This window comes from Fundulus heteroclitus, chromosome 17, assembly GCF_011125445.2.
Source record: "Fundulus heteroclitus isolate FHET01 chromosome 17, MU-UCD_Fhet_4.1, whole genome shotgun sequence".
Lineage (NCBI taxonomy): Eukaryota > Metazoa > Chordata > Actinopteri > Cyprinodontiformes > Fundulidae > Fundulus > Fundulus heteroclitus.
Window position 1 is genome coordinate 17,462,892 of NC_046377.1, and position 17,391 is coordinate 17,480,282.

Below are 17,391 nucleotides of genomic sequence, written 5' to 3' on the forward strand. Positions count from 1 at the left end.
AGTACCAAAAATCTAAAATGAGTATATGGAACATGCAGCATGTCCAGCAAAGCAATGACAAGGAGGAGCTTTAAATTACCTTGCTTATAATCAAAGTGTGCACAGGTTGATCTCCACTCTCTCCTGAGAATTAGTCATTTTTAATTACGGACGGAGGTTTGCTGTCCTGCAGAAACCTGTTTTACAAAGCAGCAGCTGTCATTTCTGCTTTTCACATGGAATCAGACTCAAAGTTTGACGCTTCCAGCTGCAGACATCTCGTTTCATACGCCTCACGCCAGCTAGGGGAAGTGGTCATGAATTATGTAAATACGATTTCAACCAAGCAGTTGGAGGACAGAGAACTTAGGTAAAAAAAAAAAAATGGCTTTAGAACCCCAGAAGCGGAGGTGAGCAATCTATTTTATTTCCAGAGGGCAATTTTTGCCTATAAATCAGAGGCACACACTGAATTTAGAGCAAGACAGCAGGCAACATAATATAATTTACAGATTTTTTCCGCTATGCCATCAACTGTCACAGATCCCTTTAATGTAAACAGACAGGACATGCTCCACTATGCTGTCCAACCAGTTATTTAGTCTCAAACAGGCCGTGGCTAACAATGTTACTTGTTTATTTTACTCTTGAATAATCTCCATTCAAATGAAAACAGACAGAAATCCCTTGTTTATAGTGTAAACATTGGATTAAGACTCATTCGGTTTAAGACACTGCAGGAAATAAAAGAGAAGGGAGGAAGAGCCTTACCATGCCTGCAGGATTATTAATCCGTAATGCACTGTTGCGCTCCACAATGATGGAGCTAAATGGAAATCCCAGAAAATTACAGATACTCCAATACAGTCAATGTTAGGAAATAAAACTCAAGTTATTACAACATCTTGAATCAATGGACTTCATTGACTCTTAAGCTTTGAACCTGCTGGACAGGGGCTTTAAACGGTGGGTCAGGGCAGGTGTCATCATTTTTTCTAACTCACTTCAAACAGTACATTTGAGCCGACAAGACAATTTCAGACAAATTTGGCTCGGAAAAGCAGGATTTTTATAGACACCTGCAAGTCAGAGACTATTATAGCTAGTGTTGCGCCAATGCCATTTTTTGGCCCCGATACCATCTGTTTGAAATTGTGTGTGTATATATATATATATATATATGAAGATATATATATATATATATATGAAGAACTGCATACTACTAAGGGTAGTAGAACCTTTTATTGCCTATCTGGAATGGGTGACAATAGTTGAATAAACTTTTGGCTCTCAAAGGCCAAAATAGTGCAACACACAGGAAATTATAACATGTATAATAGCAGTGCAACAGTAAGACAGTGGAATTACATTAATAATAGAATAATCTCTTTTAAACCCTGAGTTTTGGCTCTCAAATGCCAAAATAGTGCAACTTTCATGAACTTATATAACATGTATAATACTAGTCGGAAGAGAGAAGGCTGCGTTCAAGTGACATACAAACATTAAAATGGTATCAGTGCCCTATTTGTTGGTACTCGCCGATACCGATACCACCATTTTAGTGCTGGATAGGGGCCCCGTCTGATACTGGTATCGGTACAACACTAATTATAACTGAAAACAAAGTTAATCAAAGAGGAAAAATAATCCAGAATGATTCCTATATTTCCCAATGCATACAAAACTAATAATAAAAATTGGTCTCAAGAATATATCAGTATACAAGCCTTTAAAAAAAATCACTATTTATACATTAAAAAATGGGAGGAGGAGTCAGAATCCTAAAGATCAGAGGAGAACTGGATTGAGGGAGTTTGGCTGGTAGAATGTAATGACATTTTTTCTCTCTCCTGAAATAACGGCCCTGTGAACGGACACACAGAGTCATAGCTTCTGTTGGAGACATATGGAAAACCATTATCACATCTTTTGGGCCTGTCCAAAAATCCAATCATACTAGAGGATGGATGTCTCCAAGAATAACACAATGAGTGGAGCGAGATTTTTCCTTCACTATCTCATCATATCTTGGCGAAACACCTGAAACAGTCCTATGCAAAGATAAGACTTAGACTTAGACAAACTTTGTCATTTTGTATGCACACAGTTGCATACAGCTTCCGACAATGTAATGAGATTGCAAATGAAATAAAATAACATTACAATATAAAGTGCAGCAGTGATAAGAATGTACAGTGCAGGAGAAAAGTAGTTTTTTTTAAAAAGTGTGCAGAAGAATGTTCAACCATGTTTATAGTGCAAAGATAATGGTGCAAAAAGGCATTTATATGAAATGTTCAATGTTGGCAGTGCAAAATAATAATGGTGCAAAAATGCAGTAAATGTTCAGTTGTGCACTTTTAAATTTAAATCGATAATAAAAGTTTAGCAACGTTGGAATACTTGCTTAAGATCTTTTTTTTTATAACCTGAAAACAGCTGCAAGTTGACCCTCCAACATTGGACCAAAGGCACAGAGTTGTAAAAGAAATCTATGGTATGGCAAGAATTACATTTGAGAATATGGATTTGGAAAAATGTACCAAATCATGGGAAGAATTTAGTGTGTATGCACTTTATATTGGCCTATGTAATAAACCCACGATGTCTTGAAAAACATTGTAAGTACATTAACTATGGGCCAATTTCATTTTATTCATCTTTTTTTATTATTTTCTCTGCAGCACCCATGTTTTCTCCATGTTCTTTGTCCTCAGTCCTCAAAATACATCAGTAAAAAAAACTCAGTCATAGCCTGTTTGCTGACTGATGGAAGCCCTTACTAACTAGTCTTTTTCTTTTTTTTTTAGATCCTCCAAAGACCAGTAAAAAATATCACCTTGATCTCATTTAATTTAAGTTGTTCTGGTTTTATTTACACACATGGGATTGAGTTGGCCATGAGAGATTTCAATGCATTTTTTTTCTTTAAAAATGAATAAACTACACAAAACTAAATAATTTTTTTTTATTTTTTTGCTTTTCCACCTTAAAACCTTCCCCAGACTGAGCTCTGTTTTTTTCTGTCTGCACCTTATTGTTTTTTACCCCTCACCTACCAGCAGTTTGGACCACTGGTTACCAAAACTATGAAAAATTAACACCCAATAGTGACCAATGCAACCCTTGGAAATATATTTGCAATCTGGCTCTGGAGAATCCAACTCTGGGAATCACTAACCTAAGCAAAGTCTGAGTCAAAATGACAGCAAATATGTCAAGGAAGCGTATCAAATAAACCCCGTGGAGCGCTGCTGGAAACCACATGAGCAGTTCATTCTGTCACCAGAGATTTCGTCACCACAGATATTCCACGTGGGATGTCAGCAGGCGATGAAGACAGATTGCAGGTGTATTATAGCTGGAGAAATTACAGCATATGCCATGAAGAATAAGCAGGAAATGGAGGGAAAGGCAGGCCTGTTCGCTGTTATGGGATATCGGCAGCTGAAGACGTCCATCAGCATAAGAGGGCATTAGAAAGCTGGTGTGAGTGGCTGGATGAGAGAAACGATGCCTGTTCCAGTCAGATAATTAGTCCACATGGCGATCAGCCTCTAATCTGACTCACAGAGGAGAGCCAAACAGACAGTGATGAAGAGGAGGAGGAGGACGGTCTCTGGTGTCGAACATTAACAGTCTTTCTGACCTGCTGGTTGGAGCTGGTTGGAGCTCAGAGGTCACCGCAGGACGCACACGAGCCAAATCTGCAGCAGGACACGTACGAACCGAAAGCAAAAGCAACAGTCGAGCACGTTTCTAGTCACGCTAAAGATGTGGTGCATTGCAATCTGGTTGAGAGAAACAAATCAAAACAACGTTGAATAATACTTTTTATCTCCTATGGAGGTAAAGACTGTTATTGCCGTTAGGGTGCTTCAATTTGTTTTGTTTTAAAAAAAAAAAAAAGGTTTGTTGATAGAATAGACTTTTATTGTCCTTCAGAAGGAAAATTCAAGCATCCCAAAAAAGTGAAAGATAAATGGAAGCAAGCAGATACACACAGGTAAAAATATAGAATAAAAAATAACAAGAGGGCAGATTTTCTGAGTACGAAAATAAAACACTACTTTACAGTTCCTAGCAGAATCATAAATAGCATAATCTAAAACTTAACTGTGCAACTAAAATGGTTGATTTGGGGAAATTTGCTAAATGTGTATGTATATTTATGCATAAAAATACCCAGCAAAAACGGCAGGGATTTAACATTTATTGAGTTTGTTGGGTGAAGTGATGGTTTTAGAGTTGAAAAGCTGCTGGACGGCATTATCTCTGATAACAATATGCATTTGGTCAGCCATGAATCAACGTTTTAAACTGGAAAAGACTTTGTGATGCTGAAAGATTTAAGTGCAACAGTTTTCAAACCACTGAATCTTTATATTGATCTAATGACCCGGATTCTCTGGAGAATACCGTAGTTCTCTTGGGTTTTTGAGGATTTTCCAACCTTTTTCTTTGGACTCTGATTATTCAAAACTATTTTTGCTCCAGTCCTTGCTCCTGCACCTTAGGAATGCATAATGTACAATGCATGCCTAAAAATAAAATTATTAAAAAACTGATCGAAAGACAAATTCTGTAGCTACAGTTTTTAGCAGATGAACAGTGGCTGTAAATTATGATCAAAAGAAAATTATAGGACAAGGAAACTGTTTTTTTTTTTAATTCCCCAAGATAAAGGACAGAAAAAAACCTACAACTATAAGACAGCATAGATAGTAATAAAACAATATGGAATATTTAAAATACACAGTTCAGTGACATTTTTAATTCAGCAGCAGAATTGGTAAAAAATTATTTAAATCACGTTGCTGGACACGAATGCCTTCAGCATTAATTAATTGAATATTAATATTCCAATTTTACCAAAAGCATATCTTTTCCCCAATATATTCAGTGGAAAGAGTTAAAATTAAACAGTATTTTTTACAGTTAGAAAAAAAAAATCCATATTTTATTCTAGTTATGCATAGAGCTGCAATCAATTCATCAAATGACATCTGAGTGATAACAAAAATTCATTTTAAAAGTCATTTTAAATTAAAAGTTATCTTAAGTGGAAATTTTGGTTATTTACTTTAGTGGAGTAATTATTTTTTAACCTGCTTTTTACTTCTACTCCTTATATTTTCATGCAGTTAGCGGGACTATCTACTCCTTACATTTTGAAAATAGTGTAATTACTTTGTTTATTACAGCTTGTTTTCATTCTGGCTTGTCAATAAAAAACAAACAACAAAATCAGATAAATAGCGCTACCTGAACAGTATGGTTTGGATTATGGTTGGAGGCAGCACTGCATCAAGTTGTTTGCCAAACGGCACAACAAAAACCTAACAACAAGACGTAGGAGAAAATAGCATTTTTAGGATTATTTGCTCTTTTCCTTTTTAAATTTTTTAATTAACCACTTTCATTAACGAGCACTCATTTTCATGTCCATGATTTGTTGTCTTAGCATCTGTTCCCTTCATGAATTCCTGTAGTCACGCTTGGATGTTCATTTAAATTCCAATAATAAGTAAAAGATTATTGTTAATATGTCTCTGAAATTTGACTTTTTGCACTAATACTTCTAGGCAACCAGACATCAGATTTTCTGCTCCATGAATGTTGATGCTCAGCATTGCACCTATATGACCCTTTAATATATTTACATTGTACTAAATGATTCGTTTTCAATGGACATGTATGTGGGTGAAACAGCCAATCCTAATTTTTATCAATATTTCGACTTTAATACTTTAAGTAGTTATTAGTTATTATGTATTTACATAATACCCAGTCCTGTTACTTGAGTAAAATGCTTGAAAATACTTCTGTATCAACTCAAACCCTAGTATCTATACTTCTACTTGAGTAATAGATGTGAATACTTTTGACACCTCTGCACACACAGGGAGAACATGCAGAAAGACCAGCAGTGCTACCAGCTGCAGGCCAGTTATCAAGATGAAAACATTAAATCAGATCTTTTTTTAAATAATAATTTTGCCTTAGGCTTTTGTGCAAAGAGCTCTGTGGAAAAATATCTAGTAATGTGTAAAACTGCAGCTTAAATCCTCCCACAGACCTACAAAAAACAGCAGCATTACCTTGTGAACACATTTCTGTCTGACATCAAAAAAATCGGTAAAAAGACAAGAATGCGTCGTTTGTAGGATGAATACAAAGTAAATAGGTTGATATAAAAATGGAAAAACGGTAAAAGCTTGAGCCGATGAATCTGCAATCACGAACGATGTTCAAAATCTCTGTGCACGTTACAGGCAGATTTATTCTTCACAGCAAACTGTTGCCTGCGGTTTGCATCACGTTCCTCTGCGATAAACACACCAGGGAGACACATTACTGGTGCCGCTTTATGTGCTCACAGTCTGCTAACAAACTGTCGGCAGAGAGCGGCGAGAAAAAGCGCTGAAACCTCGATGATGCGTCACCAGGGAGGGAATTTGTCACACTTGACAGTTTGTGAAGAGACTCTCCACAGCTTGCAGAAAATGTGCAGAATGAGTCTTTCACCGTTGGCCCTTCTCAGATGGCAAAGTAAAAGTGCAGAATTGAACAAAAGGTGAATCATTTATGCAGATAAAGTGAATGCAAAACTAATGCCTGAAGAAGAGAAGCAGATGAATGTCTTAATGGATTTAAAACTCTACTCTGTCTGGTTTATGGTTAGTCTCTGTGAATTTACAAAGATTTCAACCTGAAGATAGTTTAATATGAGGAAAATGCACAAATTGGACAAATAAACGGCTAATTATAGGCGCTGTCTGTCCGTTCCCGTTATGTGAATTGTTTTACAGCTGTTCGTCATAACTGTCCATCTGTAGACGTTAATTAATCTAAGAGGAAAAGAGCAAAAGTGGACTTTAGCCATTTTAAGGCTACACAAGGTGAGGTTCATGATCCCTTTTCTTAAATATTACCTTGTACTGGAAGTATAAAAACGGCAACATGCTAGGCGGATGTAGCAGTAATGCAAACAGTGGCTGCATGTTGAAGATGAAAAGATGCTGAAAATTGCATTAACCTCCTTCAGCTGCTTTCAGGGTTCTCCGTCTGCATTTAAAGCTCCAAGATGCATCAGGGCTGCAAGCCGTCACATTTCTGTGCACCCGTATTACAGATGTGGAGACGAAAATGGTTTGAATCGAAAGAAAAAAAAGTTACCGAAGGATTTTGTCATTTTTGATTTTCGAGAAGATTTCAGTCTTGGGGCCGAAACAGTCCCAAAGCGATTGATTTTCCTGCTTAAAGAACCAAATTAATTTTTTGAAAGGCCACCAGCTTTTTATGCAACATCTTCTAGTATCCGTAGTAGAGTCCATAATGCCCTTTTTGGGTTACACTTTATTTGAAGGAGTGTACATAAGACTGACATTACACCGTCATAAACATCACATAACGCCTGTTATGAACATAAATGACTCACTATGAATGTTTAAGACTGTTGTCATTAATTGTCATTCGGTAAATTATGACACTATTAAAGCAAAGTTGACATTGTTTAAAATGTCTTTGTTATGACAACTTGACATTAACAGAGACAAGGTTAAGTTAAGGGCTTGATTTGGGATTAGGTTAAATTAAGGGCCTGATATGGGATTAGGTTAAATTAAGGGTTTGATTTGGGATTAGGTTAAATAAAGGTCTTGATTTGGGATTAGGTTAAATTTAGGGCTTCACTTGGGGTTTTGTTAAATTAAGGGCTTGTCATAACAAAGACATGTTAAACAATGTCAACTTTGCTTTAATAGTGTCATAATTTACCAAATGACAATTAATGACAACAGTCCTAAACATTCATAAAGAGTCATTTATGTTCATAACAGGTGTTATGTCATGTTTATGACAGTGTAATGTCAGTCTTATGTACACCCCTTCAAATAACGTGTTACCCATTTTTGCTAACAAGGTTGAAAGCTGTTGGAAGAGAAACAGACCCACAGCATCACAGACACTTAACAAGTGGGCATGAGTTGCTCTTCACGCACATTCATCCTCTGCTTCATGTAACACCCACCTGGGGTGTTTGCAGTCGAGAAACTCAAACTTGGTCTCATCTGAGCAAAGCACACAGTTCCAGAAAAAAACCCAGGAGCACAGGCTGTCATATATTCTGATATACTGTATCTCAACATAGTACTCCTGGTGAAAGTATGCCAGAAAAAAAAGAAGCCATGCAGAGGATAGTCAGGGGAGACGAGAGGGTCATCGGGGTTTCCCTCCTCTCTGTCCACGGTGCTGCAGGAGCAGGGCACTGATCATCATCAGCGACCCGTCACACCTTCTCCATAAACTCGTTGAACTGCTGCCACCAGGAAAACGTTTCAGGAGCATAAAAACCAGGACCTACAAATTCCACCCGCAGAATGCAAATTTGCTGATTGGATATGTAAAACCACTGCAAATTAGTTCAGTATTAATCTTGTTTTTAAACATTATTATTATTATTATTATTACACTTTATCTGGTGTTTTACATCTCAGGCTGCTGCAATGGTAACTTTAAATAACATAATTGACAATCTTGTGCAATTTACACTGTAGGGATGTGTGTGTGTGTTTGTGTGGGGGCTGTAAATATATGATAGAGGATATTATTGAGGAAGCGCTGTAAATATATGATTGAGGATGTTTTTAACTTTTTGTTAAAAAAGATAAGTTTCTCTTTTACTAAATGTGTATTTTGAGTTGCTTAAGTGGACCACCAGAGAAACTCCCCTTCATTTTGTCCGCCCTACTTTCATATGTACAGCCAAATGACGATAAAGTTCGATTACTGGCTAAAAGTTTCTAAATGGTGGGAGTGGTGGCCTAGTGGTTAGAGCAGCGCGCTTGCGATCTGAGAATGTTGCAAAGTACCTGGTTCGATCCCCAGTGCTGGCACTCTGGGTCCCTGAGCAAGACCCTTAATCCCAGATTGCTCCCCAGGCGCCGCACAGTGGCAGCCCACTGCTCCCCAAGGGTGATGGGTTAAGATGCAGAAGTGAATTTCTCCATTGTGAGATCAATATGTTCAATTTATTTATATTATTTAAATAGTCTGACATCAGTAACTGGGCAACCCGAGATTTTGTTCTAAACTCTGGAAAAAAAGGATGCTTATATATACTCACTGAGATTATTAGCGCTCCAAGTAAAGATGACTTCAGATTATCCCATGAGAATATCTTTTGAGAACACATTTAGTGGTAAACAGACGTTTCTAGATCAGGGGCGTACGAATTGTGACCCAGGGGCCACTTGTGGTCCTTGGAATAATTTTGTCCACCCGTTGTTCCCAACTGCAATTCAAGAATGATTATCTATGGGGCACGCATGGGGCGCGCATGTGACGCAGCGGGTAGCGCGACCCATATACAGAGGCCTTAGTCCTCGACGCAGTCGACCCAGGTTCGAATCCGACCTGCGGTCCTTTGCCGAATGTCTCTCCCCCTCTTCTACCCCCCTTCCTGTCAGCCTACTTACGGAAAAAGCGAGCCACTAGAGCCGCAAAAAATCCCCAAAAAAAAAAAAAAAAAAGAAAAAGAATGGTGCATATATGGCCACCAGCAAACTTAAAAGAAAATCTTTTAATCTTTTAAGCAAAATCTTTTTAAAATGTAAAAAAAGGTTTGATACAACACTAAGTGTTTTGGTTTTATTAAATTGTTTTTCATTTCAAGTTTTTAGGGATTTTTACTCCAAAATGGATGTCTCCATTTATCAAACGTGCCTAAGTATTGAAAATGTTTGCACAGAAAGAGTGACCTATATGCCTGTAGCTGGTAAGCATTGATTTAATTTGTTGTATAGGACCAACAAAATGGAAAACAATTGATCAAAAACAAATTAAGTCAGCGTATACCTTACTTTAATAGTATGTGAGATACTTTCTATGGTTAATTATAAATCCCAAAATCAGACTACTTTGTTAGCTAACAATTAAAAAAATCATAATTTAAAAAAAATTTCTGGCCAGTGAGTACTTTCAACTTGACGATTTTGGCAGAAGGTTTGGGCACCACTCTTCTAGTTTATTTGGGTCAAAGGTGACTCCATTGACTCCTTTTTTTCTTTAGTCTCTTCCTGATTGTGTTTTGGCACGTTTTCTGCAGACATTTCTAACTGTACATCTCTACTCCGTTACCCTTTTCTGCCTTGAAATCAAACCTGAACAGCACACATCCATCCTGCGGGCGATAACGTTGAAGAAACTGTAACATATAATTAACTGCTGCCTGGAAAATCACTGCCGCAGCTAAACTAATTTACTCAATAGCCGACCCCAGAGCAGTCAGGACTCAGTCAGAGAACACATGGAAAGACTAATAGATGGCATTATGTTCAGTCATATTAGGAGCTCGCTCCACGGAGGCTGATAAAACCACTTTAATCCGACCGTATAAGTGGTTTTCATTAAAATGGTTGTGTTTGAACCTTTGCTGCTCCTAAGCCAATTCATCTCTTGGCAGCATGTAGTGAAATGAAAATGAAGATTGTGTTTAAGACGTCTTATTTTGTTTTTGAGGTTCTGGATCGTGTGCTGGGTCTTGTCAGGAGTTTACGTCCATTCATGGGTAGAAACGTCATATTTAGGATGAACAGCTTGTTTTTCTGCAGTGGATCAAACTATTCAGCATACAATTATGACTGAATAAGGTTCACAACTTATTAGGTTTTCATCTAATCCAACATCTAAATCATAATTGTACATCCAAGCTAGTTTTTGGTTAAATGTGCCTCAGCAAGTTGGTTCTCAACAACAAGCTTTTTTTTGAACCCATTAATAATCTTCTGGCATAAATCTTGCTGGATATTTGATATTTGAGTTTAATAAAACTAGTTATTTCACTGACGGTTCTATGGGAATTTTCAGTAATCGCTGCCTTGTTATTTTGGTAAGCATCCAAGAAGCTAAATGTCGGCCTTCGTCTCAATTCCAATTTTGGTTTGTGCTTCAGATAATTCTTATCATTAAAAACAAAACCGGTTTTAAATTTCAACATTCCCACTCTGATTGTTCCTCTCAGATAGGAAATTGGTCAGGATGCCACCAGACCTTGCTCCTAAATCTATTCCTTCAACATTCACTGAAATGTGCAGCTGCCCACATGGACACGCCAAACATCTTCAGATCAATTTTCTTAACAAACGAGATAAAGACTGAGCCACCGTGAGAAGAAGGAGGAGCTTTCAATTCACAGAAAGCACAAATGGAGGCAGCATTATGCTGAGGGGTTTTTACACTGACAGTGACACAGGTAGATTACAAAAAGTGGATGGGTTAATGGTTAAAGTGTAACTCACCCCGATGTAAAAGCAGAACCCTTGCCACCAAGGCAATTTTTGAAAAACGCCACCAAAGTGGGCGGGGCCAAGAGACCCTAAGGGGCGGGGCCAAGAGACCCTAAGGTGCGGGGCAAAGTGTGGGAATGAGCGGTGGAGGATGAGGACTAGGTAAAGTGACTAGGGTGCAGTTTCTGAGCGGTAAAGAGATGTTAGCAGCACCAACAGTCTGACTCGCCATGTGGCGTGCCTGAGATGCTTTTCTACCCGAACGCGGGGTTATTATCATGAAAACATGCACCATTTAAACCGATAAGGAAATTCTACTGTAACAGCTACCGTTCAACCCTAAGTGGGCAGCACTAAGATGGTTTTAGGACAAATATTGCAGAACTAAAGCTCATATGAAAATGTAAAAATAAAATTTGCACATTAACATTAAAGCAGCAACCTTTAGACCCAATTAATTCAGTTTATCTGCAAAAAAAAGTTGATGTTGGGGGGAATTACTACGGAGCCCTAGAGGGGTCATCGCAAAATGTTTTGCATGTTGAGAGAATGTGCGCTCGTTTTACTAAATCTTGTGCACAATTTACTATATTGTGCTCTCGTTTTACTAAATTGAGCTCTCATTTTAAGCATAGTAAAACGAGGGCACAATTTATTAAACGAGAGCACTATTTACTCAAACGAGCGCACGATTTACTAAAACGAGGGAACAATTTAGTTAACATGGTTATAGAACATTGTGTGCACGATCTACTTAAACGTGGCCACAATATGTAAAACGTGCACTCAATATTGTCCTGACACATGTAAACATGAGCACGTTATAGTATATTCGAGATCTCGATCTACCAAAACGCACCCACGAATAATTAAAACGTGTGCTCGAATAAGTTTTATTAATTTGAGGACTCAATTAAAAGAAAAGGTGCTCACGTTTTATTAATTTGAGGGCTCAATTAAAGGAAACATGCTCACAAATTATCACGACCTGAAAAAAAATATCACTTAAAGTGAGCTCTATCGGGCTCCGTAAATTACACTTTAGGATTACCTTCAGTTACTTCAACTTCACCTCACATTAAAAGTTAGAAACTTGGACACAGTTGGGTGTTGCAACTGGACAATGATGTTGGACAAACATCAAAACTTGTTTTGGAAAAGATTAAATCGGGTCAGTCTTCAGGTTCTAGATCAAACCTCAAAACTAGTGGAAAAACTGGTTCGATATGAGGAAACATCAATTTAAACAAACTGCCAAGCCTGCAAAAAAGAGCAGATAAAATATTCTGCCAGAGTTGGGACAGAAGCAGAGTGGAGTAGTAGGTGGATGTGTGTTTAAATATTTAAGTTTATTCTTACAATTTTGGTCTGGTGTAGATGACATAAAACTCGAAATTGATTAATTTGAATTAAAATCACCTCTGTGTTGCAAATTCAAATGTTTTATATAAACTGAAATTGTAAGTTGCATCATTAATCCACCCTTGTAAAATAACTGCTCAAATAAAACTTATACATTAAAGTAGATGAGGGAAATGTAATCTTCTGATTGCAACTGCACTTTTGTGACATTTCAAGCCATGAATGAAGCTCCAATGTTATAAAAAAAAATCCAACATAGACAGCTGCTAATATGCCAAGAAGAGCAACAGATACTGCATGTGTCCACTTTAACCCTCTTAAGACAAGGACTAGATTTAGGAAAAGTAGACTTTTGATTTCACAGCTGGAGGACAGTCTAAGAATTTGCTGTTTCAAATTGAACTTTCAGTATCTAGCGGTTGTTCTGTATGGCCGTGTGTTTTTCACTATGCTGCATGTCAACAACGTGATAAAAAGAGGGTTTTAAAGTGTTGTGCAGAGTTTACATTAGTGGGTCATCATAAGAAATGAGATTGTTCTGTTCATGTGCTTAATGTAAAGCAGTGAATGTCTGAAAGACATGAAGGATTTTTGTTTAATGGCTGCTTTTGTGGGTAATTTAAAACATCTAAAGGAACCATCAACAGCCTCAATGTCTAACGTGTTTATCCAATTAGAGGAGGCTTGGCTTTTTAGGTGCCGATCCTCCATGAAGATTGAAGCTGAGATTTTTATTTTTATTTATTTATTTTCACAAATCAAAATACAACTCATAATACATCAATAAAATAAGAAATTTGATGAAGTGTGACAGAAACCCCATAGGGCTTATACCAAAGGCCACACCCCTAAAACAACAAAACATCAGGCAGCTCACATTATGACAGACATTTCACTCGAGAGAAAAAACATAAAAGACATGTGAAGTAACATTATTTTTACATTTTAGCTTTCAGATTTCAGGGAGTGAATATTTGTAAAATCACATATCACTGTCATTTTTTGATAACAGTATTTTTTTCAAAGACTTTCTACCATTTATTTCTGAAAATTCCAAATATTTTCCATATTCATTCCATAGTTTTACACCACGATGCCGAAAAGAAAATTGCACTTGAGTTTTAATACTCAAAGGTAAATGAAAAGACAAAGCTTGTCTAGTATTATAAGAAACAAAATAACAAATTAACAAAATAATTCTTGAAACTATCAGGAGACTGACGTTTTATCATAAAAACAAAAGGTACACGTTTGATAAATATTAATTTCATAAATATTCAACAGCTCTAATTTGGAGAAAAGGGGAGCAATAGCTGCATCAACTTCAGAAAATTGTGCTAAGCGAACAAAAGCGTTTAGTAAAAGTAGTATTTTTTTAAGATAACTAGGAAACGTACTTTCCCAAACGATATTACAGTAGGACAGCTATGGATATATTAATGAATAATATAAAGTTAGCATCACTTTATTGTGAAGAAAATTACTAATCCTTCTCAAAATACCTAGAGATTTAGTGACTTTTTTGCAGACTGTACCAATTTGTTCTCTCCAAAGGAGTTTGTTGTCAAGTTGAACACCCAAAAAACCAACAGTGGAAACTTTATCAATTTGTTGCTTTTGAATACAAATTCTTATTTCATCAAATGTATAATTTATGTGCCCAGAAAAAAAACATAAAAGAGGCAGATTTCTGAACAAAAGGTGAAACGAGGTGTTGCAGAAAATTCTGTATGTTTTATTAATCGAATCAGGCATAAAAATCTGTTTCTGATAAAACCTGCAAATGAGTGTAATACAGACTCTAATGGACGTGGGATCGCACCAGAGGGTAGAGGTGTGAAAAAGAGTTCAACAGAAATGCAAATTAATGAAGAGGAACCTGGCAGGCTGGAAGAAAAGGGCAACAGTGAAAACACCCAGAGGAGTTCCCCTCATTAAATGGCACATTTTTATCTCATCTTTTCTGCATTTTCTCCATATTATGATGCATATACTGCGTATGCATGGCAAGATCTCAGAAAAACCACAGAGAAGCTTATGGAAAGATGATTCAAACATTTCACCCAAGTCGGAGTTTAAAAGGCAACTATATGAAAAATTCTGAAGAAACGCATTCTCAGTTTGAAGGTAAAAATATATAATTTGTACAATATTCTTAATATACCTGCCTTTAGCAGAGATAAATCCAAACTGGGACGAAATGGGTTATGTGTATTCATTTAGTATGTCCACATTTGGCTTCAACCTGAAAAAACCCCAATATTCCTCTTTAAGGTAACAAGAAAACAGGCAAAAGAGAGTGAAGAAAATTACACAATAAAATAAATAAAGGATAAAATAAGTTAGAGTAGCAGAAAAGGCTAAAAATGGGTAAATAATTGCCTGAGCACGGGCAGAGGAGAAGAAATAAAACGAAAAACTAGAAAATCAATGATAAAACATGGGGGGAAAAAGCTGTCATGGTGGTGCAGTAATGATATAGGACAAGAGGAGAGGTGTGAAGGAGAGATGAGGCCATCATCAGCGCCTGCTCAGTCCCAGCTGGAGATCAGACAAGAGGCTAAATCGAACTCGGTGACCCGGGTAGTGATTACCTGCTGTGGAGTGTTGCCGTTTTCCAGTCCGGCAGCAGAAATCAGCAGCCTGACACACAACTCTGAATATCAACAGCCTAATGCAGAAGGCTTAATTTCATCGACTGCATTTTCTGGTTTCACAAGTATCAACAAAGCGCATGAACGTCTGCTGGAAAGAGAGAAGGGACCCAGAGAGACTGAAGGGGACTTTATCGCTGCCATCTTAGGGCTACACAACCATGTCTCTGAGGCCCTGATCCCATTTTTTCTTTATTTATGAGTGCTCATATTTTGATTTCCATCAAGTCCTTCTGGCATAATTCAAATTCCAGTCAGGAACATTTGGCAGACCAGGTCAAAACAACAAGCTTGTTAATCAGAGCAAAAAAAAAATGACAGCCTGCGTTTAAGAAAATCCAGAGGAAAAACAGCAGGCTCAGTGTTTATAATTTTTATTTTATTTATACTGAACCTGGGACTTAATGGATTTAAAAAGCTGGACAATAACAAATGCTCAACTGATTGCATAATTATGCAGTAAATTAATCAAAAGCCCAATCAAACGGCGTTGGTGCCGATTCTCAAAAACACCTCGTTCCGACAAATGAGGGAGCTCCCGTGAGACGAAGAGCCTAAAAACAAGCAGCAGCAGCAAAAACAACAACACTTGGACGGCTGTTTTCATCATTGGGAACATGGCGAGGACAAACAGACCACTTACTCTAAAGGTGTAATAGCTGCAGGCTTGTTACTGCAATAAAAAGAGGTCTGAGATGCTAAAGAGGCTGGACGACAGGCGGCATAGATATAATCCATTTTAAACAACTGATTGGTTAATACAGTTGTAAGCCAAAGGACTAATCTATGTTTACCCCTGTTTCTATCCGTTAATCATAAATTTTATTGCGCATTTCCCTTTTTATGAGATGCTGCTGGCGCCATCTGTCTTAACAAAGGTCAACAAGTCCTTTTTTTCTACACTGGTTTATTCTTTAAATAATTAACATTGAATTGTGGCGATGGAAGAACATCAACGGTCTGAGATGCCTTAAGCCTCAGTGATGAGGCAAATGACAGGTGTTCATAAAAGTTGTCTGCTTGTTTTAAGAAATGTATGATAAATCTCGGAAAGATTTCCTGTCTCCCAGGTCCCTGAATTTCTAAGCCAGTAAGCTCCATCACAGCTGAAGCTGAATCTCCTCCTGTTCTTCTTGTTCATGTAGAAGTTAGCATTAGCAACGTAGCACAGCTAGCTGCGACAAGAAGTTAGAAAAGTAGCAGCTGGAACTATAGGGTGAAAAGTGATTCTCAGCAATGTTTCAACAAGATAATTATTTAAGCAAGCGTGCTTGGACTGTTTTGGTCTTATTGACGACTTATCAAAGTTCCCACAGTAGTGACTCATTTGCTTCTTCAAAATTACCGTATTTTCCAGACTATAAGTCGCTCCGGAGTACAAGTCGCACCAGCCATAAAATGCATAAGAAAGAAGGAAAAAACATATATAAGTCGCACTGGAGTATAAGTCGCATTTTTGGGAGAAATTTATTTGATAATATACAACATCAAGAACAGACATGTCATCTTGAAAGGCATTTTTAAATAAAAATAGAACGGAGGCAACAACAGGCTGAATAATTGTACGGTTAGCTTACGCTACATGACACAACTGAGAACGTGCCTGGTATGTTAACATAACATATTAAAATAAGATAACTATGGCATAAATAACATGCGAAGAAGTTAACCAAAGCGCCCGTGTCACTCCAAATAACTAAAATCCAGTGAAATCTTCATCCTCGGTGTCACTTTCATATAACTCTGTTAACTTCGGAGGTAGAAGATGCGGCACTTCCGCTTCTACGTCGCTTACGTCTGATTCAACACAGGCCTAGAGCGCCCTCTTGCGGTTTGGTGTGAAAATAACAGGTGTATTGATACACCGGTAAAAATGTGTAATAATTTCACACATAAGTCGCTCCAGAGTATAAGTCGCACCCCCGGCCAAACTATGAAAAAAACTGTGACTTATAGTCCGTAAAATACGGTACCTTCTCTCTGAAAATGTTACTTTTTTTTTTTTTTTCACTCTTCATTGAGACTAGTTTGACCCCAGCTTTTATAATATTGCTTAAAAGGTTGATGGAGTAAAAAGCATCATGTAACGTTCTGGTGATCTGAGT

At 37.4% G+C, this 17,391-nt stretch overlaps 1 protein-coding gene across 1 annotated transcript in view; it reads left to right on the plus strand.

Annotated features, from left to right (window-relative positions):
• The window catches only part of nrip2 (nuclear receptor interacting protein 2), a 74,137-nt gene that overhangs the window by 34,129 nt on the left and 22,617 nt on the right, over window positions 1–17,391 (plus strand). The window lies entirely within an intron of this gene.